The sequence below is a fragment of the Canis lupus genome, chromosome 31, assembly GCF_048164855.1.
Source record: "Canis lupus baileyi chromosome 31, mCanLup2.hap1, whole genome shotgun sequence".
NCBI classification, from domain to species: Eukaryota; Metazoa; Chordata; class Mammalia; order Carnivora; family Canidae; genus Canis; species Canis lupus.
In genome coordinates, this window is record NC_132868.1 from 8,191,239 (window position 1) to 8,218,459 (window position 27,221).

Genomic DNA, 27,221 nt, shown 5'->3' on the forward strand with positions numbered 1-27,221 from the left:
TACTCCGGGCTTGATCCCAGGACCGAGATCATGACCAGAGCTGAAATCGAGTCAGTCACTTAACCAACTGAACCATGCAGGTATCCCAAAAATCTTTCTCCTTTTTAAAAAATACTATGATTTCCAGCTATAGATTTCTCTCTAAGCCCTGTGTTTGCAGGTCTCCATACATTTGATGTGTTGTGTCTTCATTTCATTCCTATGACAGTGTTTTCTAATTTATCCTGTGATTTTTTTTTTCCCTTTGATCCACCGGTTATTTAACTGTGTGTTGTTTAAATTTCCCCAGTATTTTTCTTTTGTTGATTGCTAATATCATTCAATTGTGGTTGGAGGTTTTGCTTTGCATGACTTCAATCACATAAATGTATTTAGTTTGTCTTACGGTTTAAAAATGGTCCATCCTGGAGAATTTTTCATATGCCTTTGAGAAAATGTATATTTTGCTGTGTTTAGGTAGACATGTTGGTAAATCCAATTGATTTACTGTGATGTTCTTCTTCCCATTTTTTTCCTGCCCATCATTGAAAGTGAGGTATTAAAGTTCCAACCACTATTGTTGAATTGTCTATTTCTCCCTTCAATTTTGTCATATTTTGCTTCATATATTCTGGTAATTTGTAGTTATGGGAACATGTTTATCATCATTATATCTCATTGATGGATTCCATTATTTTCTCATTATAAAATTTTCTTCTTTATCTTTAGCAACATTTTTTTGTTTTAATGTTTAGTTTTGTCTGATATCCAGATTTTTTATGGTTGCTGTTTGCATAGGATATTTTTATTCATCATTTTGTTTTAAGCTTATTTGTATCTTTGAACTAAAGTGTGTCTCCTGTAGACAGTTAGTTGGGCCTTATTTTATTTTTATCCACTATGATACAAAAGTCTCTGCTTTTTGATTGGATTGTTTCATGGATTCACATTTAATGTTATTATTGGTATTGTTGGTTTATGTTTGCCATTTTCTTTTTGTTTTCTATACATCCAAGTCTTTGTTGTTTTTGTTCCTCTGTTCCTCCTTTACTGTCTCCTTTTGAATTAAGTGAATATTTTTAGGGCAATAATTTATATACTTCAATGATTTTTTTACTATATTTTTATTTTTGTAGTGATTGCTCTATGGCTTCCTTATCAAAACCTACTTTAGATTTATAGTAATTTAATTCCAGAAAGATATATAGATATATACAGACACACATATCTTCTTCCCTTTTTTCTATGTGCTATTAGTATTAAATATATTACATCTGTAGGTATTATAAACCTGATCGTACATTATTATAATTACTACTGTATGATTCTGTGTTTTATTTTTTTTATTTTTATTTATTCATGATAGGCACACAGTGAGAGAGAGAGAGGCAGAGACACAGGCAGAGGGAGAAGCAGGCTCCATGCACCGGGAGCCTGACGTGGGATTCGATCCCGGATCTCCGGGATCGCGCCCTGGGCCAAAGGCAGGCGCCAAGCCGCTGCGCCACCCAGGGATCCCTGATTCTGTGTTTTAAAGAAGTAGGGGGGGTATCCCTGGGTGGCTTTTATATATATATATATATATATATATATATATATATATATATATACCACTTTTAAAGATGGTATATCTTTTTTTTTTTGCTTATACTTTTGTGAAGAGTATAATTTTTTTTAAAGCTACAAAATGTCAGTTCAAAATTCACCATTCTAGCATACTTGGAATGCAGATAAATTCTTGGTAGACACCTCTGTATTTGCAGCATGGAGAGATTATTTTATCTAGAACTAGTGAGAGATATTAGCTTTATAAACTATATAAACACTGCTCATCATCTTGATAAGTATATAAATACAAATATGAAGAGTGGGGGACAGTGGAACAGCATGTCAGGGATGGCTTCTCTGAGCGATGAAATGCAGGAGTGAAGCGAGTAGCAAGCCAAGTATATCAGGACTAATAATGTGTACGAATGTATGAATGTCCGGTGGCAGGAAAAGGGACACTTCCTTTTTCTTTCTAAAGATTTTATTTATTTATTCATGAGAGACACAGAGAGAGGCAGAGACATAGGCAGAGGGAAAAGCAAGCTCCCTGTGGGGAGCCCAAAGCAGGACTCAATTCCAGAATCCTGGGATCATAACCTGAGCTGAAGGCAGACGCTCAACCACTGAGCCACCAGGTGCCCTGTGACACTTCCTTTTGAGGAGCTGAAGGAGGACCATGCAGCAGAAGTCTTCAAGGAAAGCCTTGGGACCCAATGCTGAGGTGTGCAGAAAGCAGGCCACCAGGGGCTTGAGGCCACACACAGATTCCTGCTTGATATTTCACAGGAGCAGTAAGTGGAATATTTGTGTGTTTTAAGCTGAGAGATAACATCTTCTCATTTGCATTTGAAAATTATTATTCTGGTTTTGTGTGGAGAGTTAAATTGGAAAGGAAGTAATAATAGTAAGTTATTAGCTGCTCTAAAAGACAAGAGGAGAGTACATAAACTGGGTTTGTGTGATTACAGGGGGCAAAATCTATGCAGCTGAGAAAATGTTTTGGACATTGAGAATAAAATGAAAAATGCGGAATTAGAAAGCGTGGGTAGGGGGGTGGGGGTGGGGATCAGTAACATTTGCATTAAATTTAAATCTTTAAAAGTCAAAAAAAAAAAATCTTTAAAAGTCTTGGTTCTAATACCTCCCCTTTAGGAAACCAGGCTATTTTAAGCAAATACAGTGCAACATGATGCAGACTGTAAATACACATTAAGTTCAAAAGCCAAAGTAATGAAATCTTGCTGAGCCTAGATCAGAACAATTGAAAGAATTTAAACTGTGGTTTTCTATCTCATTTTCCTTCTGGGTATTGTGCTGGAGAAGGACATGGTTCCCACAGTATCTACTCAGGGAAGTGATTCTCTTGGTTCCAATTTGATAAGCTGCTTCTATGGGCATATCTGCATTTTCAGAAATCCAGCCCTTTCACCACTGCTATGAACTACCCTCTGCTCCCACTGGTGTGGATCCTGGTAGCCGAGACTGACGGGGGATTTTCAGCAGCTGTGAGTTCTCGCGCATGGCTATGACATAAGTTCCTGCCGCTGAGAGGATGTAGCCAGTCTCTGTAGATGTGGGTTAGTCTCTCAGCCTATTGATATTCTGGGTGAAGTCATTCTTGGTTGCGGGGGTCTGTCCCATGCATTTGTGGGCATTTAGAAGCATCCCTGGCTTCTACCCCCTAGATGCAATAGTGTCCCTCTTCTTGTGACAATCAAAAATGTTTTCAATCATTGCCAAATGCCCCCTGGAAATCGAAATTGTCTCTGATGAGAACTACTGGTTTAAGTTTTAAAGTTGGTTTTTTTTTTTTTTTAAGGTATTTACAGACTTTGTAATGATTGTTGTAGAGAATTTTGAAAAATGAGACTGTATTATATATATATATTTTTTGAGAGACTGTATTATATTTAGTTATTAAAAATATACTATTAACGTTCTCTAATGAACAATTTTAGTTTTGGGACTTAAATAGAGAATAAATGCTAAATGTTTGATACCACCATAGCAAAACTTTGATGTTCCAAAATAAGAACATGGTTAAACAAATTTGGTATGTGCATATGATAAATTTAGAAATAGTCATTACAAATATCACAAGGAAAGGACTTGTTGACATGGGAAAATACCGATAAATTGCAAAATGAGGACACAGCAGCTGCAAAGTGATGTGTAGAGTATGACATAAAAAATATGTGTGTATCTATGCTTTGATGAGAAAAAAAAAACTCTCTAAAGACCTGATACACAAGGGACACCATTTTAGATTTTTTTCTAGTTGGCGTGATTGTACATAAACTTTGTTTAAAACCAAAGCCTGACTTACAGCTCACCACGCACGCATTGTACATCAGCTTTGTGAATGAGTAGCCTAAAGGAAAACCATCCTATCCTTGAGATACCCATCAGTGTTGCTACTCCCTGTATTCCTTGACGTTAAAACTCATGATTCCTGCCCATATGTTAATTTATAATCTTTTGAGCTTTTGTAAGATGTAAAATGTATACAACCCTGTAATTTTCTGTTCATTTTCTGGAGCTCTCCCTTCCCTGTAAAGTGCATGTTTCCTGGGCAGTTGCCTTAACAGTCTTTCCTTATTTGAGAGATTCAAAAAGATTTATTCATTTGTGTCCAGAGCTTGTATATTCTCCATAGATATATGCGACAATATTAAAAGAGGTTATCTTTGAATGGTGGCATTACATAGGATTTTTGTCATTTTTATTTCCTTTGTACCTCTGTATTCTCCAACTTTCTTGCATTAGACATGTATTACATTGGCAGTGAGAAAAAAAAGCAGACCATAAATGTTGTTCTTTAAAGTTATCACATTTGTAGAACTTCCTGCACCTGGTATTCAATCCCTACTTCTGAAATCATATGACTGAAATCACCATTATGTTCTTACAAACCATATTTGACCTGCACACAGTTGAAAGGATTTTCACTGTGGTAAAGACATACATTAATCCAATCACCCCAATAACTCAAAAGTAATGATTTAAAGTTAAGAGAACTTTTGAACTCTTAGCTTTATATCATGGGACTACTATGTTTTTATATGATTAAGGGGAAAGATACACAGCTACTGCATTGACAAGGAAAAAAAACTGGCTGTGAAAGCAACAGATAATTACATGGAAAAACACATGAAAGTACAGAAAGAAATTGATATGTTTTAACAATATTATTTCCCAAAAATGGGATTTTGCGATATATATTATTTTTCTGCTTTGATAGTATTGCTTGAATGTTCTATTTACAAAAGAAGTTTTGTCTAAGGACATTCAATAACAATGACAAAATGGGCTATTTTCTACAAAGAAAATAGAGACACAATGGTATCTCCAAAAATAATATAAGCAGAGCTTATTTGAGATATTTGCAGGCAGTTCTCATTTTACAGCAATCAAATAGCATGAGAAATATATGCTATTGTTTGATACCTCTACGCTATTGCAATATATTACCGTCACACCAATTGCGTGACCATGAAACTTATAATTAACATTATTTTGTTTTTTTCTTAGAATTTTGAAATGATTTGAATAGTGCAAAAATTCTAAATATGTCCAGAGAAATTTACTTCTTGTTCCTTCCAATACATTCCAGAAATAGGAAGGTATCATTCTGCTGACAGAAATAGATATTTGCTCCATGTACCTTTTAAAAACCCTAAAGGTTGGCATTTGAAAGGAATTAGCTAATCTGCTCTGCTCAACTAGGGTTTTAGAGAAGTAAAGAAGATAAGAGCCCACTTCAGTTTTCTATGAGGGGATTTCCATTTTTGGCTAGGGAGTAAAACGTTGTGCTTGACCGTTCCTCCCAACATGACTGAAAGAAAACACATACATTCCAATGCCATATAACTACATCGTAAGGACGTTTATATGATTGGACTTCTAGGAAAAAAGAATAGGAAGAGTGGGGCATAAGTGATATTTGAAGAGACAAAGATGGGAATTATACAAAACTTTTGAAAGACTACAATGCTTGTCCTCAATGATCTCAGAAAAACCTGGGAAAAATGAATACAAAGGAAATCTCAACAAGGCACATTATAGACAAACAGATAAAAAACAAAAGGAAAAACCGTAAAAGGAGCCAGAGGAAAAGCTATATCCCTCTCAAGGATTGGAGAATCAGAATGATAGATACATTTTCTACACAAACTTGGAAATGAGAAAGCATTTTTAAAGCTTAAGAAGAGGGCATCTCCACTTCTAGACCTTGAGCAAGGTCTCCAGACATGAGGGAAAGTAAAGACACTATCAGATACATTAAAGTTGAGAGACATTGTCACAAGTGGGCTGACACTGAAAAACAGTAAGGGAGATCCTGCAGGTTGACACAACACACCATAGAGAAGCCCGAAATCTCAGAAAGGAATGAGAAGCACTGGTACGTCTACATATGTGTCTCCATAAAAGAAAAAAAATTATTGGGGCACCTGGGTGGCTCAGTCTGTTAAATATCTGCCTCCAGTTCAGGTCATGATCTCAGGGTCCTAGGGGTCAGGATTCCTACTTATTGGGGAGTCTGCTTCTCCCTCTCCCTCTGACCTTTCCCCTCACTCCACTCATGTTCTTTCTCTCTCTCAAATAAATAAATAAATAAATAAAATCTTAAAAAAAAGTATTAAAGCTATACTAATAACAATATGAATTTGAGATTTAAAACATATATAAAAATAAAGGAGACGTGACTTGAATCACTGTAAGGTCTTTACATCATCATTAAGAGGTAAAATAGTAACCCAATAAATATATGAATGACATGGATTCACTAAGTTGTACACCTAAAACTGATGTAACATTGTATGTCAATTATAGTCAAATTTTTTAAAATGTAAAAAGAAAAAAAAGAAAGATATGGTGAGTTAAGGGTGAATATTGTCACCTCTAAGGTGTCCACTAAAATAACAATACGAAAATATACTAAAAGGCAAAAGAAGAGATAAAGAGGAATTCAAAACATATTTTCTTAATTGGAAAGAAAAATATCAAAGGAACAAAGAGATGACACAGTTGGGAAAAAAAAATCACAAGAGAGCAAACTAAGGCCTAACCATATCAGGAATGAAGTGTAATGAAGTGGACTAAAATGAAGACACACATTTTAGATTGGATACAATAGTGTAGCTCAAATTATGTGGCGCTCAAAGCAGATACTGTGTGTATGAGAACACAGGGTGAAAATTGAAAGCATCCCATTGGATATCTACGGAGGTCACACTCTTATTAAAGACTTTAAGTCAAGGAGTAGAAGAGAGGAACATTTTATAGGGAGAAAACAGTCAACTGAATGGGAAGATGTAATAATCCTAAATAGGCATATACCTTATGCAGAGCTTCAAAGCATGTAAGAAAACATGGTGGTAGAATGAAAGGCTAGAAGGGTACAGAGTTGAAGAGTTTAGTCAACTACTTTCAGATATGTGTGTGTGTGATCAACTAAACAAAAATCAATAACAGCACTTTTAAAACATATAACATTTTAAAAAGCAACTTTATTAATGAGAGACTTGAAGCCATGAGAATTCAAGTCCTGTAGCTTTGTTCTTTTCTTCCACAATGCTTATGACTTTTTTAAGTCCTTTGCATTGCCATATGAATTTCATAATCAGCTTCACAATTGCCGTGATAAACCTGTTGGAATTTTGATAGAGGTTGTGATGAATCTACAGAATATTTTGGGAGAATAGGCATCTTCATCATTGTGAGCCTTTGTTGTCTTTGTTACGTAAACTAGCCCCAAATGACCTCTGGGTATTGGCTCCTATGTTGTTTACTTCTTTGCTGCAGGGTGAGACCTGTTAGCTCAAAAACCCTCCAGCACCAAACTCAAATTTTTACACAGCCTATTATTTTAAAAATAGCCCCAACAAGCCTTTAGGTTGTTTGTTTCTTTACTGCAGGCTGAGACCTGTTAGCTCAAAAGCCCGCTAGCACCAAACTCAAAATTTTACAAAGCCTATTATTTAGAAATAGCCCCAAATAGCATGCAAACCATTTGGAGCCTGCCTGCTTTGCATATTCAATAAAACCTCATCCACATCTGTTGGCCATTGATGGGAAGAGTTTTGTGATTGTCAGACCCCAAGCAAGGAGCACCCTTCTGAGCTCTCTGATCCAGAGAATCCCTACTGTGCTGCTAGGTGGCATCACCTGGACAAGTAAGCCTGGGCCCTCTCCGTCCTGGTGGATGTCCTATCCCATCTGGATGGTGGTCTTTGCTACATTAAGCCTGAGGATGGTTTCATGCAGCTCCGTCCAAGCATGGCACAATAAGGGTTGTGGTGTGTTACTGCTTGTCTTGGTCACTTTCTTTTCCCTCATCAGCTTCTAGAAATCCAGCTGTCATCCACTCATGCCTGTGGTGTATCTCTCTTCTTACTTATGTAAGATCTCCTTACCTTCTCTCAACAGCACTTTGTAGTTTTTACTGGACTAGACTTAAACAACTTAATTTGGATATATGCCTGGGTGTTTTGTACTTGTGACACTACTGTAAATTGTATTTTAAATTTAATTTATATTTTTTGTTCCTAGTACATAGAAATACTATTGATTTTTGTGTATTCATTTTTCTAGTCTGCTGCCTTGCTGAACTCACATAGAAGTTCTAGTAACTAGATCCCATAAGATTTTCCATGTTTTCTAAATGTTGGGTAGATTTCACTTGTGAAGCCATCAGGATTAGAATTTGGGGGGGAGGTGAAGCTTTTTGAGGACAAATTCAATTTCTTCAAGAGATATAGGGCTACTCAGAGTACTTATTTCTTTTCAAATAAACTTCTACAGTTTATCTTCCAAGGAATTTGCTTATTTTGTCTCAGTTGATGAAGTTATAAACTTAAAATGTTCATTCTATCATTTTTATATCTGTAGAATCTGTTATGATGTCAACTTCCTGGTTTCCAATATTAGTAATGTGTTTTTGTACTCCTTCTCCCGCTTTCCTTTGCACTCCTTCTCCTCATCTGTCTGGCTAGAGGTTTATGAACTTTATTAATCTTTTCAAAGAACCACGTTTGGTTTCATTTGGGTTTTTTCTTATTTTTTTTTTTCATTTAATTGATTTTCACTTCCATCTACATTATTCCACTAGCTTCCATTCAATTTATTCTTCTAATTTTTAAGGTGGAAACTGAGATTACTGATTTAAGACCTTATTTTTTTTCTTCTAATGCTACTTCAGTGGTATCCCACAAATTTTGGTATATTCAATTTTTCTTTTCATTCAAACTAAATATAAAATGCTTTTTAATTTCCCTTTTGACTTCTTTGGATCATCCTGAAGTATTTTATTAAGATTTCAAATATGTTGAAAAAGTTTCCATCTATCTTTATGTTATTAATTGATCATTTATTTCTAATGTTGTCAAAGAACATTTTTTTTTTTAGATTTTATTTTATTGAGAGAGAGAGAGCACACAATGTGAGTGGGAGGAGGGGCAGGAAATGAGAAGCTCAAGCAGACTCCATCCTGAGCATAGAGCCCCATACGGGGCTTGATCCCTTGACCCCACTTGAAATCAAGTCAATCACTTAACCAAATGAGACACCTATGGCCCCCCAAAGAATATATCTTATGTGACTTGGATCTTTGAAAACTTATTGAGATTTGTTTTATAGCCAAGATTATGGCCTATTTTTGTAAGTCCTCATGTTCAATTGAGAAGAATGTGTATTCTCTTGTGTTTTATTGTTCTATAGAAATTAATTAGGTCTAGTTGGTTCATATTATTTCTTCAAAAATATTACAAAAAGAAATTTAAAACTCTATATATTCCTATATCCACATTGCTTCTTTAATTTAAAAAATGTTTACAAAGAAAAGATAAACCAATTCTTAACTTACTTCATAATACAAAACCACTCTTCATAGCAAAATCTGAAAAGGACATTACAAGTAAAGAAAATTACAGATCAATATCTTGTGAATAGATGCAAAAAATTTTAATAAAATATTAACAAACCATATCTATAGATAAACTAAAAGGTTAACACTTCATGATCAAGCAGGGTTTATTCCATGAATAGCAGGTTGGATTTACATTTGAAATTTAATCAGTGTAATTCACCCCACAGACAGATAAGAGAGAAGATCTATACATTAGCCTCAACAGATAGAGAAGGAAGTTGACAAAATTTAATATACATAATAAAACTCTCAGAAAAAATAGGAATAAGAAATCTGGTGAAGAAGCATGTCCCATAAATCTAGAGCTAACATCACAGTTAATGATGATATATTCAATAATTTTCTCCCTAAGTTGATGAAGAAGCAAAAATGTTCACTATTGTTGAGTTTCTTCAACATTGTATAGGCTATATTTCTTTTTTTTAAAGATTTATTTACTTATTTGAGAGAGAGCATGAGCAGGAAGGGCAGAGAGAGAGAGGCAGTGAATCTCAAGCAGACTCTATGCTGAGCATGGAGCTCCATGAGGGGCTCCATCTCAGGACCCTGAGATCACAACCTGAGCCAAAACCAAGAGTCAGAGGCTCAACTGCCTATGCCACACAGCTGCCCCAACCTTGTATGGGTTATCTTAGCCAGTATGATGAAATACAAAACAAGTTAATAAAATGTATAAATATTAGAAAGAAAGAAGTAAAATTCCTTTCATTTTCAGATGATAAGACTGTGCACATAGAAATCCAAATAATCTAAAACCAACTAATACCAATGTGAAAATTTAGCAAGGCTAGAGGATGCAAGGTCAGTATATACAAATAACATATATTTTGAGATTCCACTCTAAATAATTGAAAAATATAAATATTTTAAATGTCAAATATATTCTCAATCGAATAAAAAATTCAAAAATGTAGAGATTAATTTTGACAAAAATGTGCCAGTTCTAGAAACCACAAAATAACAGTAGGACAAATAAAAGAGACCTAAATAAATGATGGAATAAATAAATAACAAGAAAAAGTGTTTGGCTTCCAGACTCATTAGGGAAATGTAAACTAAAGTCACAGAGGTCACAGCCCCACACCACCAGAAGGCCATGATTACAAAGACAAACACTGGCAAGGATATGGAGCGCACTAGCTCTTAGTAGTGTCCTTGGAAATGGGCAATGCTCAAGCTCTTTGGAAAACTCTATCTGGCAGTTTCCATTTAAAAGATATTAATGGGGCGCCCAGGTGGCTTAGTCAGTTAAGCATCTGCCTTCAGCTCAGGACGTGATCTCAGAGTCCATCTAGCCCTGAGTCAGTCTCCCTGCTCAGCGGTGAGTCTGCTCCTTTCTCAACCTCTGTGATCTCTCTGGCTCTCACTCTCTCACAAATAAATAAATAAAATCTTTTAAAAAATGATATTAACATTAATTAGCCCAGAAATTCTACTCTGAAATATATATATAAGTGAATTAAGTATATTCTAAAAGGCGTTTATTAAAATGTTCATAGCAGCTCTATACATATGAGTCAAAAAGTCAGAAAAAAAACCCTCAGATACTCTCCAACAGGTGAGTGGATAAAAATTAATACATAATGGAATATCACACAATGAAAAAAATTAGCTATTGGTAAATGAAGAATATGGAAAGTTTTCAATTACTTGAGTGAAAAGGATCGCATGTATAAAATTGCACACTCTGTGATTCCTCTTATATGACATAAAAGCAAAGCACACAAAATCAATCCAAAACAGAACCTCAGTGTGAATTGCTATTTACAGAGGTCAGAACAGCGGTTACTTTGGGAGTACAACATTGGAAGAGTTCCAGAAATCTGATTCTCTATCCCCAAAGTTACAGTGGCCTATGGATGTCATACTCATCTCATGAAAACTTTGCAAAATACTTCAATTTTAGAGTATTTTTTAAAATCTGGAATTGTACGAAAACAACAAAACTTTGCTGGGCAAAAAGATCCTCAAGGTAAAATACAGTTTGTAGTAGCAGCCAGTCTGACATCTTTCGCACAATGGAGAGGCCATGCAGGGTGGGCAGAGGCCAACCTCTTTTCTCTGAAAGTCTCAGAAACTCTTCAACCGGCATGTCTGTGAGGAAGGAAACATGGGTCACAGATGCAATTTTACATTTTCTAGTAACCACATTCGGAAATTCGAAAGAATCAGTAAAGTTAATGTTAATAATATGTTTTAGTTAAGCTGATACATCTAAAATACTACCATTTCCACATGTAATCAAAATTTAAAAATTCATAGGATATTAATGGTTTTATTCACACCAAGTCTTTGAAATCTGGTGTGGATTTTACATACAGCACATCTCAGTTTGGACCAGGCATGTGTCAAAGGCTGTGTCACCCGATGTAGCTAGTGGGGACTATGGGTTATTAAGAGGGAGAGGGAGAAGTTCCAGTCTTAATTCTGTGTTTATTTCTTATAATTTTTTTTTTCTGCTGGGAGTGGGGGTGTGGGAGGAGAGTGAGGTGGGAAGCACAGAGCCTAGGATCTTTTGTATTTGTACATGTGACACAACAGTTTCTTTTTACTGATCTCAACACTCTTTCCACGAGCTTTGAGCTTGCATATATTTCTTGGTCTTATCCCCAGTATAAGAGGCTTTAAAAACCTCCAGAGAAGTGATGCTTGTGGTATCTATCCAACACATTGCTAGGATAATTTGTTTAAGAAACGAGATTTCTTTGTCATGGGCTCTTTTAAGGTGTCATGTCAAGTTTGGGTAATGATTTTGTGTATAATTGTGATCCAACCTTCTAGAATTGTCATGGGAAATCTTGTTTCTGGTTTCTAGTTGGCAGGAGTCTGAGATTTTTCCCCGCTATACAGTAGGACCATATTCCTGGTGTCTAGCACTCCAGAACTCCACATTTCCTGTGGTTTCTGAGGAATGGGAGCTACTGAGTCCATATCTACATCTTTCACTGGGCAGAGGAGGGAGGTACCTTTTTCCCACTTCCTCCCTCTGCACGACTCCTGGTCCTAACTTCCTTCTTTCTGTTGTGCTCCTTGGTGGACAAGATGGAGAAATACAGTCGTGCACCTAATGGTTTCACCTCCTTTCCTCTCATCTGCTAAAATTAAAACATCTGCCACAAACCATGCTTTCCTTTTCCTATTTTACCCTAAATAAGAGGGAAATGGGAAGGAAATACAGAAAGTTTCTCTCTGTATACAGAAAGAAACGAGGCTTATTACTTTAATATGTTCCACAAAGCCTTTTATCATGTTGGGAATTAACCTTCCCAGATGATGGGTTATGATCCTTTATCTTGGTCCGTGGATCCAGATGGCTTCTTTAATCTTTGTTATTTATCCTGTGAATGGGGGTAGTGAGCAGACATCTCCTAAAGAAGTGGAGTCTGTTTCATGTGAAACAAAAATTCAGAACCTAAGAGTCTGTGCTCAACAACATGGCAGATTCAAAATAAACTAAAAATCAAAAAGCTTACATTTTTAGAGGCAGAGTATCACAAGTTTTGTAGACCTGCCTTTAACTATTATTGTTATTATTATTATTATTAAAAATACTGTTTAGTAGGCCATCCACTCTTTGATATTGTCCTAACCTATGCTAGAAGTCTTGAAAAAAAATTAAGCCCTCCCATTTGCTAGGAAGAACTCTTGACAGGCAAGGGCAGTTCTGTAGGTACAGAAGGAGATGACATTCTAAGCAGTTAAGCCCTTCAAAGAGCTATTTTAACAGCTGAAGTCAGAAAAAAATGACAAGAACACAATTCTTTTCCGTATTTAATAAGCACAAAAATTCCATTCTGCATAGAATTACTTCATAAGGTTGCTTGTCAAAGTCCATTTCGAACATGTGGATTTTAGAGTTTTAATATATCTATTGTAGAAATACAGTATTAAGTTTCTTAAAGCTTCTTATCTGAGTTGGATGCCAACTGGGTAACAATAGTCCAATTGATGCTTTTAATTCTAAAAAGGCAGGTAATGGGTCCACTGGTTTGGTTAAATCTAAGGGTCTTAGACCACCGTGTTTTATTCTTTTTTGTCCTTTAAAGTACTATTCCAGTGACTCTGGTGGATTTCTTAGTTCAAAACAATGTGCACCCAGAAGTCTATTCTGCTCCTTTGGGACCTGCTCTCAGATGACCGGACCCCACGGCAGAGAGGAGAAGGTGGGCACCTGACCCATCCCACAAATCTGCCCAGACTCTCCAAGGACTTTGCTGCTGCTCTTGGTGAGTCTCTAGCCAGGGAGGAAACTATGGTGATGAATGATCCTCAGGGTCTGCAGAGCTATCGAATAGGAATTAAGGACATTTCAGAGTCCACATAAATATTTTCTTGTGGTGGATTCATCAGGTTAAAAACAATCTTGCTGATTTTATTTTCTTGTTCTTTCTGGTACAAATAATTTCTCATGGATTTGAAAATTTGGTGGGACGCAAGTCCCCTTTCTCTTGTGCATCCTGAAGAATAATCTAGCCACCAACGGGGAGACATGGTTTCTCAGTCTCCAAAAAGGCACGTCAGAGGCTACCGAGCAAAAGGATCACGATTCCAGGTTCAGTTCTTCTCCTGACGACAGTCCCACGCACCCCATCCCTAGCACCCCATTGCTAGTAACACTGCAGTCCACTGGGAGAGCCATCCACGGATTCTACTGCCATGCCAAGTGGCGACAGGGGAAAAATGACCTCGACATGCCAGCAGGGGAGGGCCTGACAATTCCCCTCTTTGACTGATTTGATTATGGGTTTTCTTAAATCCTGATAAATAAAAATGCCAAATATTACAGAACTAAGGAATCAGATCAAACACACAGTAATCTAAACAGGCAGACTTTTTTTCTGAGCTTGTGGCTTCTTCATCCCCTTTCATTCTTGCATGAGAACCACTCTCTCCCATTCGAGGGCTGTCAAGAGACAGCGCTGCTTTGGGAGATGCCACTTGTCTTGTGCCATTCTGCGGAAACCAGTCAAGTGCTAAAAAGCTTTAACATTGGTCTGTGCTTGTTTTTTTTTTTTTAAATAAAGATACAAATTTTTGTAACATGTAGGGAGCTGTCATTTATAATACCATAAACTAATTTTTGTATATGAGAAGTAAAAATTTAGAAAAATTTCCAAGATTTATATTAAGGGAATTATAAGATATTTTTAAAAAATCCTTTTCATTTTGGATCTTAAAATGCAGCTGACTGCTGATTCTTCTCATTCTTGTCTCCTTTGAATAGTCTGTGAGTGAATGCCCAACAGTCGTAGTGTAAGATGGCTTTGTTTCATTTAATTAACAGAGTCGGGTCTTTAGGGATTCTTCCCATTAAATCTGAGCAGTTCTGTAAGTGGAGAAGTAGTTTCCAGAGAGGAGGCCAACATAACCACCCACTGACACTTTTATAGAAATAATTCCACATTGAAGAGAGAGCCCCAGGGTAATGTTAGAGCAGTTTTCATCATAACTTCTAATTATAAAGCATAAGTCACTTCAGCAATTTCTCGCATCTTAGATATAATAAAGGGAATAATTAACAGTGATAATTCTCATGCTGGTAGAGATACACAGCAAAGGAGGCTGAATCTTATACTTCAATAAAGTGAGATACTTTGTAGAATATCCCTCTACCTGAATTATTATTAAAGATCATTTACCAAAGAGCAGGTCCTGCTAAAAGCACTTGGGCTCCTATCCATCAGCTGCTGGGAGATTACTGGGGCTCATGGACGTTGTGCTAAGAAACCCCACTGTCAATAACAGACAGTAACTGTTGGTTGAGGATTGTTACCTGCTTATTGCAAACCACCCCAGGGTTGTCCCCTGCGCTTACAGAAGTTTGAAGCAACTACTACCTATCAAATATTTGTAGTGGTTCTACTGATAATGTGTCTAGCTATGATTTTAGTTTTCTTCTTCATACCTTTTTTTTTTAAAGATTTTATTTATTTATTCATGAGAGACACAGAGAGAGAGGCAGAGACACAGGCAGAGGAAGAAGCAGGCTCCATGGAGGGAGCCTGATGCAGGGCTCGATCCTGGGACTCCAGGATCACGCCCTGGGCAGTAGGCAGGGGTTAAACTGCTGAACCACCCAGGGATCCCATTCTTCATACCTTTATGAGGCCCTCTACCTTTCCTTAAATCCTTCTAGCTACAATTCCTGTAGATTTTCCCTCCTCTGGCTCTCCAGCCCCTGGGCCCTGGACTGAAGGCCACCTGCCTCCTTGCCTCTGGGCTATTCCTCTCTCCGGCCTTCCACAAGGGCAGAGCCATCGTTTAAAGTGCATTAACTTACTATTGCTGGAAAGCCTTTTCTCTGGTGACTTCATATTGCTTATAAAATAAAAATAATCAAGCTCATAACCCACCTTCTCTTTGATCGGGTCCTTGGCTTCCTGGCCAGCTGCATGTCGGTCCATCCCATGTTCCTTTCAGCTCAGCAGGTCCCCTTAACTCCCTTTTCCTGAAATGCTTCTCATTTGCCTGGTTACTCACTCTTACCCAAACTTTAAGACTCAGCTTGGAAAATATGCCCTCCAGGAAACTTTCTTACTCTCCTTCATCTACCGCTTTCTGGCTACAATACTATTCTCTGCATTCCCCCAAATATACTTGGTACTGCTATCTTATTTCATGATAATGATCATTTTCAGTGGCCATCATCCCCTCAAGGTACACAGATTCCTGTAGGGCAGAGAACGTGCTCATCGTTGCCTTACCTTATCTGGTGTCTTGATATGCATGTGATTGAAAGTCAATAAATATTTGTTGAATGAGTGAATGAATGAAGGAAGATTAATGATGAATCTGCCAGCAGTCTTTTTTCTTTTAAGGTTTTTTTTTTGTTTCTTTTTTTTTAATAATTAATTTATTTTTTATTGGTGTTCAATTTGCCAACGTACAGAATACCCAGTGCTCATCCCACCAAGTGCCCCCCTCAGTGCCTGTCACCCATTCACCCCCACCCCCCGCCCTCTTCCCCTTCCACCACCCCTAGTTCGTTTCCCAGAGTTAGGAGTCTTCATGTTCTGTCTCGCTTTCTGATATTTCCCACACATTTCTTCTCCCTTCCCTTCTATTCCCTTTCACTATTATTTATATTCCCCAAATGAATGAGACCATATAATGTTTATCCTTCTCCAATTGACTTACTTCACTCAGCATAATACCCTCCAGTTCCATCCACGTTGAAGCAAATGGTGGGTATTTGTCGTTTCTAATGGCTGAGGAATATTCCATTGTATACATAGACCACATCTTCTTTATCCATTCATCTTTCGATGGACAATGAGGCTCCTTCCACAGTTTGGCTATTGTGGACATTGCTGCTAGAAACATCGGGGTGCAGGTGTCCTGGCATTTCATTGCATCTGTATCTTTGGGGTAAATTCCCAGCAGTGCAATTGCTGGGTTGTAGGGCAGGTCTATTTTTAACTCTTTGAGGAACCTCCACACAGTTTTCCAGAGTTCTGCCAGCAGTCTTACAGGTTTCCTTCTTTCAGCAGTTTTTGCTGGTTACAGTTAAAGGAACTTTTTCAAGTATTTGTAGAATCATAAACCAGAGAAGCAAGGCAGAGCTATGGAAAACTGTACTGTAATATAAATCAATGTAATCAATGCTTTGTGTGTGTTTATGTGATCATATGATGCTGCAATATGATAACACAGGGTAGGTGTAACATCTATTATCATAGCGAAATAGAACAGCCTAAAATCACAGTATAAAATTTGCAACATCAAGCTACAGTTGCACTGGTCATGATAAGATGGGCAATGCTGCAGTAAAGAAAAAAAAAATCAGAAGAGCCCTCCAAATACCTCCACAAGCTAAGAACGCTAAGTTGTGGTAAGTATTTTTTTATTCCCAATATTTCAAATAAGATCTCTTCTCTTCCACTATGCCATAATTGATTTGCTTCTTCTTCTGTGGGGATAAAGATATGACAATAAGTTAGTATTTGTGTCTTGACCCAGGAGAACTATCTGTCATGAATAGTTGTAGCTTTTAAAAACAACTGTCAAAATACTTTAAATGCACCTTGAAATGGCACGTCGGATTGAATTTGTTGGCCTGCTCTTAAGTTTGATAATATAATATGTTTTGTGTTTGCATAAATGTATCATATAGATAGACTCATGATGCATTAAAAGCCTTGGAGTCTGCAAGGTGACCTCATGTGCGGCACAAGACGTTGTAGTTGCCAACACTGGTGAGATGAGGATGTGGGGAGCAGGGGACAGGGCTCTTCTGCTCACCTTCCATCCTGGCACAGACAAGTCTTTGCAAGGTGCTCGTGTGTGGGTGTGGCTCCAAGTGTGCAAACCCCTCATGGCACTCATGACCTTGTGTGGTAGTCTGCATACACCTGTCATCCCAGGCAGGGCAGAGAGCAGCTGAAGGGCTGGTAGATCTTATTAGCTAACAGGACGCACTGCCTGTGGCCACTGTGGCTTGGGCTGGCCCCGAGTCCCTGGAAAGGGCCACTCTTTGTGCCTGCCAGACATCTTCAAGCTCCCTCCGTGGGGCCAGGGTGGGGCCAACTTGACTCCCAGATCTGGAGGGGACTTGACTTGGGAATGGGTGGACGTGGGACCTGGGTCGATCCGCCAAGCAGCACATTCCCCTAGCTAGTTGTGCAGAATGAGAGCAGCTCTAACCAGAGAAGAGCCTCCTTCTAGACTTTGTGGACCTTTCTAGAAAATAGGTTCTATTTTTCTGCCAGAATTGCAAGAAAAAAGGATGCCAAGTCACAAACTTGCAGCTCCTAGGAGCCCACATGTGGGGCTGATAACCTAGGGCTCGGGCACCGAGAAATGGCCAGACTCTGAGGATGGTGTGGGAGGCCCGGATCCAACTAGGCTGGTGCCTCATGATTCAGCTCCTTGACTTCATTTGTTTTGTTTTGTTTTGTTCTTTACTCTCATCAGAGTAAACTGGGTTGCTATTCCTTGTAATCAAAAGAACAAATGAATACTGAGTGATTTAACTTAAATAATCTTGCTTGAAGAGAATAAAAAACAAATAAGAATCATAGATGTGCAATCCGAAATATGTCAGAAAACAAGTTGTACTTGAACTGACGGATCCTGACAGGAATTCCATTGTAGAATGACTGAGCTACACCTAGTTTTATATAAAATAAGAGATATTCGGTGTATTTTATCATTTTATCAGATGTTGCATCTAAATTGATGCTTAAAATACAACAAATTGCAAAATTAAGTTTTCATGTTTCTTCAGTAACATGTTTCGGTTTCTTCAGTTTCTTTCAGTTGGGAGGTGAATAACTCTGGATTTTTTCATTGAACCTCCATAAAATATATTTCTCTCTTGAGTATATTTTTAAACGTATTATAGATGTAACCCAATACAAATGCTAAATATAAATTATCTGAATAATTTTCTAATGATACTATGTAAGCTTCTGTAGCCTTCTCTAAGTACATGGGCCCCTAGGAAGTCTGTGAGTCGGCTTCCAATGGGTTTGTGACTCCAGAGTAGTGGTGTGTGTGCTTGTGTGTATGTGTGCACACATGTAAACAAATGCACTTTTCAGTGGAGACTGTTCATAGAGTTTTACCAGATTCTCAAAAGAAATCTAAATAAAGAAGAAACACCCTTGAAATGAACCAGAGGGTCTCCAGTCTCTTACTTTATTCTTTGTTTGTTTTCTGACCTGTGGGCAGACACTTCTAAGCAATCTGCCAAAGAATCTTTTCTTGGCATAAATTTCTATTATGAAATCAGTAGTTGGATGAAGTGAAATGTCTGAAAAAATGAGATTGGTGTGACTTATATATTCTGAGGTCCTGCTTCTTACTGCCAGTAATAACAGTGTGTGCAATGGAGAGAGACACAGAGAGAGGGAGGGAGAGAGAGGGACCCAGGAAAAGAAAGAGGGAGAGGAGGAGGGACAGATAGGGGGAGAGGGAAAATGTTGGATCCATCCTTAGAAAACAGGAAGCAGCTTTGATACGATGTGTAAAATGCTTGCCCTCATGTCTCTTACCATATGAGGTGAGATGTTCCTCATTTTTATTTGCTACTGGTCTTGCCTGTGCTTCTGTTTGTAATGGTCGCTTTATCTGAGATGCTCCATCAGGCCTCTGTGGCAGGATGCTTCCCACACCCCTGTGTTCTGCAGCCTGTGGGCCCCAGCTCCATAATACCCTGCATCATCAACTCTGTCCCTGGAAGGGATCCATTGCTTCTAATTGCCCTGTTCTTAAATACCTTCCCTTCCACTCTGGAGAGACACTTTATGTCTCATCTCTTTTACTTATTGATAGAAGACTCAACGACACTTGTCTTATGTAGTTAACTCTCACCCATTCCAGAGGTTTCCAATTGCCTACCTGCCCTGAAGATGATTTCTGAGCTCCTGACCCACATCTATGTGCCGAGTTGACCTCTCCACTTCCATGTCCCACAGGCACCTCAAAGTCATCATTTCCTAAAACAAACTCAGACTTTCTGGGTTGGCATCTGGCTCTGCTGCTCATTGGCTGCATGTGTGATCTTAGGCAAATTGTTTATCCTCATTTTACCTCAGTTTTCTCTTTTATAAAACGGAGATGGCAGTGGAGTTGTAGGAAGAAAACACATCAACTACTCAGAACAGTCCAGACTTGCAGGTCTTAACTGAGACGCTGGTTGCTTCCAGTATCATTGTTATTCTTTTCTCTTGCCCCAAATTGCTCTTCTTCCAGACTTTTCCTCCTCATCAAATGGCACCCCCAGCTTCTTGGGCCCCACACACAGAAACCGCCCCTATCTTCTCAGCTACTTTACTAAGACCTGCTGATTATCTCCAGAATGTACCTTCTATACCAAGATGCTTCTTTTGTATCCCTCTTTCCCATCTTGCCTGGACCGTCATGGGTGTCTTGGGTCCCTCTTCCATTCTTGCCCTTCCATGATCCACTGCAGTGAATGTTTAAGAATGTAAACTGCCTCTCATCAATCCCAGCTTCAATGCATTCAGCGGCTTTATGTGACTCAACTGAAAGCCACTGTTACCACCTTCTGTGGCTTCTGGCTATTTCTCAGTCATACTCTCGGCAGTTGCTATCATCTATCTTACCCACCAAATTGTGTGATCCAGTAGGCAGAATTGAATGCTTCCTTTTTCCATCCTGTCTCCAGACTTGCACAGGGTGCTCAAGAAACACGTCAAAAGAAATACAGAAAATTTCTGCTGCAAATTAATTTTGTCCATCACTTTTCTTTAGAGATTGCATCTCAACATTGTTGAATCCAATTGCCTTTTCTTACTGTCCCTCTTCATGGCTTGGTTCTCCTGGCTCCCAGCCCTTGGATGACTTCATCTCAGCTAGAGTCATCAATAAAGCTTTCATTTTCTTACTCCTTCCATCCAGGGTTGCCAGGGCCTATTGTTTTATCTTTCGGAACACATTCAAAATTAGGTAAGAATGCCACTTCCTTCATCAATCCCTTTCTAATCTTCATCGATCATTCATGGTCTCTACCTTCTGTGAATACTCTACCATTTTGTTTTTGTCTTTTGGTACTTGGTGACTTCTGTTTTGTTTGTACAGACATTTGTATATGTCTACTTGACTCCAATGACTGTTTCCACCCATCCGGGCCCACTTTGCTCAACAGATATGAATTTAGCACCTTCCATCAGTTGTACAGCTGATGCTGGGGGTTGGCTAATCAAAATTAATGACACCATGCTCACCCTGAGAGAATCACAATGCCAGCAGACAGAAATGGTCCATCCTACCTACCTGTCTCTTGACTCCACTGCAATACGTGTGCTGAGGTGTAGATACAGTTCTAGGGTAAATTTCTTTACTAAAAAGAGTCATCTTATATTTGAAGTGCTTATTTGATATGTGGTCATTAGTTTGCAATTAAGAAATCTGGAAGAGTGTATGCAACATCTGAATCATAAAGTTACTAATTTATAATATATTATAACATCCTATTTTCAAACTAGAAGGCATCAAAATATATCTGAGTTACATGAAAGACTCCTAACTCTGGGAAACGAACTAGGGGTGGTGGAAGGGGGGGTGGGCGGGGGGTGGGGGTGACTGGGTGACGGGCACTGAGGTGGGCACTTGACGGGATGAGCACTGGGTGTTATTCTATATGTTGGCAAATTGAACACCAATAAAAAATAAATTAAAAAAATATATATATCTGAGTTCTCCAGGAAAACAAATCTCTATATATCTCTCAGTTTAAGGTAGTTTAGCTTTTAACCTGAAAACACACATATACACACACAGTGTACCTTGAGCAACTGCTTTTTTTCAGGATTCAGTCCGTTTTCTAAAGTATCAGGAAGTTTAGGAGAGGTGGTTGTGATAATAGAAAGTTAATTCATTTTCAATTTAAATTTACTTTAGACCTTAAAGATCACATCCTATTCAATATTGGTCACAACAAGTGTTATAGATACATGTCTACTGCAATTTGCATTGCATGAATTATAAAAGAAAGCATTGGAATAATGTGAATAAGAATATTATTTTATACTGGATGATAGGGAATTAAGTCAACAAAAAATGTTTCAGGTTGCCTATTATGCTTTTTCCTCTTCTAGATTCCATTGGATATTAATGAATCTATTTTTGCCTCTTTCCTGTTTCTCTGTAGTAAGTCTCCAATTGTTTCATGTGTTGTAGATCCTCAGTGATGGAACAAGTAACATCCCCACAGGATTCAAGACATCATGACCATCAGGAATACACTGTATAACACAAGAAAGTCAGTCTCTATTATTTCTAATTAATCTTATGTTGTTTAAGATACGATGTCTCATCTGAGGGGGGTCACCTATTAAATGAAAGCTCTGTGAAGGTCTAAATATTTGAATTAAAATGTTATTTCTGCTGTGTTTATTACCTTGAACATGAGAGAAGCATTCAATCCCTGGACATGTCTTCCTATGAACTCAAGAGCATAAACATTGACTTAGCTAAGGTCCCTGCTGTCAAAATGTGGAGGTGAATGACCTTTACTTTCCAATTAAGTGCATGTTTTTGAAGAATTTACATACTAATAATTCAGATGAGGCATAAAGGGTGGGGAAAACAGAATAATAACAGTGACAGAAAGCAAGTGAATGAATGCAAATCATACTTTCATTTATCTAGAATTGCTGATTAAAGTGCTTTAAAGATTAAAGTTAAGGATAGATGATAGGGAAATGGATAGATAGATCTATTAAAGGATAGGTAGATGTATGGTAGAAGGATGGCGATAGGTATGTAAATAGAGGATAGATTGATGGGTAGATGATAGATGACAGCAGGTGGATAGATAGACAGACACACAGATACAAGACTCATAGCTCAAACGCATCTAATTGTACAGCCAAGCTCTAGCACCTAGAACAAATATTAATCACCGTGAGCAGCCAGGCCAGAAAATTGATGCTTTGAAATCTTGTGACAGTTTTGATTTAATAATTTTAGAGTTGATAGAAGTCTGATGATTGTTTCAGGTAGCTGATTTTGTTTCACTAAAAAGTAATTAATTAGACTTAAATGCATACAAGATCTTTATGTTTAAAACTGCAAATCCTGGTGAAAAAAAAATCAAAGAAGCCTTAAAGAAATAGACCTATATTGTGTTCATGGATTGAGAGACTCAACATAAGAAAGGTTTAAATTCTCTCAAAACTGATCTACATGTTTAATGCAAAAATCCCAGCAGGAAAATTCTGTCATAGGTAGATTTGGGATGAGTGTTCCCTCCATTGTTCCATCCTGGTTTATACCTCAGCTCCATGGATGTACTGCCCATCAAGACCCTACCTGAGTGCCTCCTTCTCCAGGGCTTCCCCTCTGGAATGGATGCGTATCATCCTGGAGGCCAACAGAGCTTGTCCCAAAGGCCCCCAGACATCTCAGGGATGGCCCCTTCTCCCCCATGAAAGTCACCTCTGTTTAGTCCCACACTCACTGGACCCAGGCTGTCAGAAGCACGTCAGTCCCAGTCTGGAAGCACTTGCTGAGACCTGCCTGGGCCTGCCCTGGCAGCAGATGCCACCCTGGTACAATGTCAGATTCTTTCTCCAATGCACAAGGATGGCTCATAAACAGAGGACAGCAGTGTGGGTTTGTGGAGGAGGGATCTGACAGGTCTGAGGTACTCTGGGACAGTACCTCCATTTGGTTGTGCTCTTCCTGTGTGCAAGAATGACACACAGTGAGGAGGCTGTGGTGTGACAGTCTACAGCCCCTGTAGCACCATGCACGTGTTCTACACCCTGGGAGAACAGTGGCATTCTGTGGCGACCAGTCCTGGTGACTTTGGGGAGGGCCTTTATGGAAGGTGTAGAGAGACTGCTCCTATCATAGCTGGCGAAACATGCAATATTTCACCCCCTCCACCCAATGTCTAAATGGAAAAACCAGACACAAAAGTCAGGCAGACATACCTGGCTGTGGCAGAAAGAATGAGATTTTCTTATGCAAACCATGGTTTAAGAAATATAGGCAGATGGCATGATGACTTCAAAATAATCTGACACTTTGGGAAAAAAGTAAGAAGACTTGATTTTGTAGGTAAATGATCTGTATCAGGTAGTACTTCTTCTCTTCTTAACTGTTTTTACCGTGCCTTTCATAAGACAAGGCGAACATCTCATGTTGCCTTTTGCCCAGAAGAAAACAGGAGCCCAGGGCTACCCAGAGGCTGCAGAAGGTTCTACTGTGAGTTACATGGAGCCTGCATCTTCTAATTCTCAGTCTGGGTTTTCAGGCTTTGTGCAGTAATGCCTGCACCCTCTCTGAGTCCAGCCAGCCTCAGGCAGGATGTGCTTCAGTGCAGGTGGGACATGGGGAGGGGGGGAAAATGAGGGAAGAGAGTGATCCCCCAGAAAACTCTGCCTGGCAGAGAGTTGCCTTGGAAACCTATCTTTGTACCTATGTGGGGACGTGTAAGTCCTACTGTGGGAGGGTGGTGGCTAAGGCAGCAGGGAGGGCACTCAGTGTGCGGCAGGTGGTAAACATAACTTCAGATTAGCACTTTAAGCTTCACACACGCCCAGACAGAAACAGCAGGGGAGCAGCTGCTGAAGCTGCAGCATGTTGCACATGGGCCAGAGAAGATTCTTGGGTGTCAGAGTGCCTGCGGTGGATTGATGGGAAGACAGAGGCAGAGTGCAGAGCTGAGGACACGGGGAGGAGAAAGCTCCCTGAGCAGTCTCCAACGGGGTGTTCCTTGCATCACCGAGATGAGCAGAAACATTGTAGAAATTGTCTTTTTTTCTTAAGTTTTATCAAAGTAATGCATGTTGTATTTCTATTTTTTAAAGATATATTTATTTCTTTTTAAAGAGAGATAGAGAGAGGGTGGGTGGGAGAAAGGGCAGAGGGAGAGGGAGAGAACATCCTCAGGCAGACTCCCTGCTGAGGGCAGAGCTGTGTGGTTCCATCCAGGACCCCAAGATCACCACCTAAGCCCAAACCAAGAGTCGGATGTCCAATTGGCTGAGCCACCCAGGTGCCTCTGTATTTCTGTTCTGTAAAAGAGGCTGCTTCTAGGAAGGAACTGCCGACATGAAGGCACTGAAGCTGATTGAGACCAAGAAGCAAAGGAGCATCCAGAGCTGACTCAGCAGCTGTCCTGGTATCTGGTGCCTGGGTAGAGGAGGGAAAGCAGGCTTATGGTCCACAAATCAGTGACGTGAGGAGGCCTGCAAACCCTGAGAAGGAGGGATGGTACATCCTGCCCATCCAGATGGGGAATTGCCTCTGGGTGCTGTCTCTGGGAGAAATGAAAACTGCCGACCAAAATTTTGCCTGAGCGAGGAGTCCAAATTCACTGTACACATGAGGTGAGGGAAAATCTAATTAGAGGGATTAATATAAAAATTGGTCCTTGGCCAGGGATCCTGCAGAGCCATCTGGAAGAATCAAATGGAACGCCAAAACTAAATGGAGGGATGCTTTATCCATTGAGGATTTGTGGATCGACAATCAAAACAATTACCATTTCAAAATTTAAAAACACACATGGCAAACTCCTCTATGAAAATCCTATAGAAAATAGAGCTTATATGAGCACCAACACCAGGTTGGTGCTCATTAAGAAGATGAAGGTAAGTTCTAAAAACCATTAAAAAGACCTAATTTTTTAAAAAAGAAAAAAAATGTGCTAAGAAAAAAAGTTAACTATAGGGAGACAAAAAATAAAATTAGCTATCTACCTTACACAAGATAGAAACAATGTCTAGATGGAAAAATCTCTACTTGTAACTATGAAACTAAGATTCTGAGAGTTCTGATTTCTACCTGGGGATGTAAAGAGCTGGAAAAAAACGTCACTCATATTTTTACAACAACATAAACTGCGTTGAGATGCACCCATTACAGAGGGAAGGTCACAGAGCAAACAACGTCCAATTTTTAAAAAGATTTATTTATTTATTTCTGTGACAGAGAGTGACAGAGACAGAGACAGAGACAGAGAAAGCATGAGCTGGGGGCAGAGGGAGAAGCAGACTTCCTGCTGAGCAGGGACCCCCCCACCCCCACCCCTTTGCAGGACTAGATCCTAGGACCCTGAGATAATGACCTGAGCCAACGGCAGACACTTAACTGACTGAGCCATCCAGGTGTCCATGAAGAAAACATCTGGAGACACAGTCACATTCACTTGTTTTCCTTATCAGTCCAAGGCTGTGTTCGAGCTATAATGGCAGAGTTATAGACAACTTATAGTTAATGAGTTTTAAAATACTTGTTACTTGGCCCTTTCATGGAATATTTCCTGATCTTTTGACTAGACTCGCCCAAAACTCCACAGGAAACAATGAGAGGAAAAGGAAAGATGCTCCCATTTCTGAGCACAAAATCATTTCCCAGTTTCTACTGCGGGAATCTTCCAGCAAAACCTACAAAGCATAAACAGCAACATAGAGAGAGAAAAGAGCAACAAGCTCCCAAGAAACAAAACAGTAAACAAAACTAAATTCAGCTCTGACGCAGATGTGACTATCTAACTGGTAACTCAGAATAACAATTGCTAGAAAGCTGATGTTGACGCCTCTGATGGAAAAGGTGGATAATGTGAAAGAGCAGATAAATAGTATCAGCAGAGAAATGGAAACTGTAGAAAACAAACCGGACACATTAGAAATAAAAAGATCAGTAGTACAGATGCAGAATGCTTTCCATGGTCTCATCCTGCAGCTGAGGAAAGAAGCAGGGTGCTTGAGACCGTATCATGCAGTCACCCACCTGAAACATACAGAAGGAAAGACTGCAAAATAAAAAGGCACCCAATACCTGTGAAAAAATATCAAATAGTTATGTAGATGTAGTGTAGGAATCCCAGAAGGAGAAGAGAAAACAGTGCATAAGAAAAATTCTATGAAATAATGACAGAATTTTCCAAAATGATTTGCCAGCCCCAACCCCCAGCTCCATGAAGCTCAAAAATATTAAGCAAAATATATTAAAAGTATATGAAAATATCTTAAAAACAAACAAAAAAATATCTTAAAAACAAAAATGAACACAAAACAGAAGCATATTTTACTCTAACTTTTGAAAACAAAAGACAAAAAAATTCATGAGGTTAGCCAGATTAAAAAATATATACATTTAATAAAGAGGAATAAAGGTAAGAAATTTAGTAGAATTCTTATCGGACTCCAAGACATAATGCACTGACAACTTTAAAGTCTCAAAAGAAAAGAAAATCTGTCAATTCAGCGTATAATACATTGAAAATAACCTTCAAAAATATAAGATAAATAAAGATTGTCTCAGACCAACGATAACTGAGGGGATT

General features: G+C 38.7%; 1 long non-coding RNA gene across 1 annotated transcript in view; it reads left to right on the forward strand.

Moving 5' to 3' along the window:
* Positions 1-22,239, forward strand: part of LOC140622168 (uncharacterized) — a 28,993-nt gene extending 6,754 nt beyond the window's left edge. Inside the window, exon 3 of the long non-coding RNA XR_012021869.1 lies at positions 22,100-22,239. This is a non-coding gene — a long non-coding RNA (uncharacterized lncRNA). The remainder of the gene's footprint in view (positions 1-22,099) is intronic.
* Positions 22,240-27,221: the final 4,982 nt, after the last annotated feature.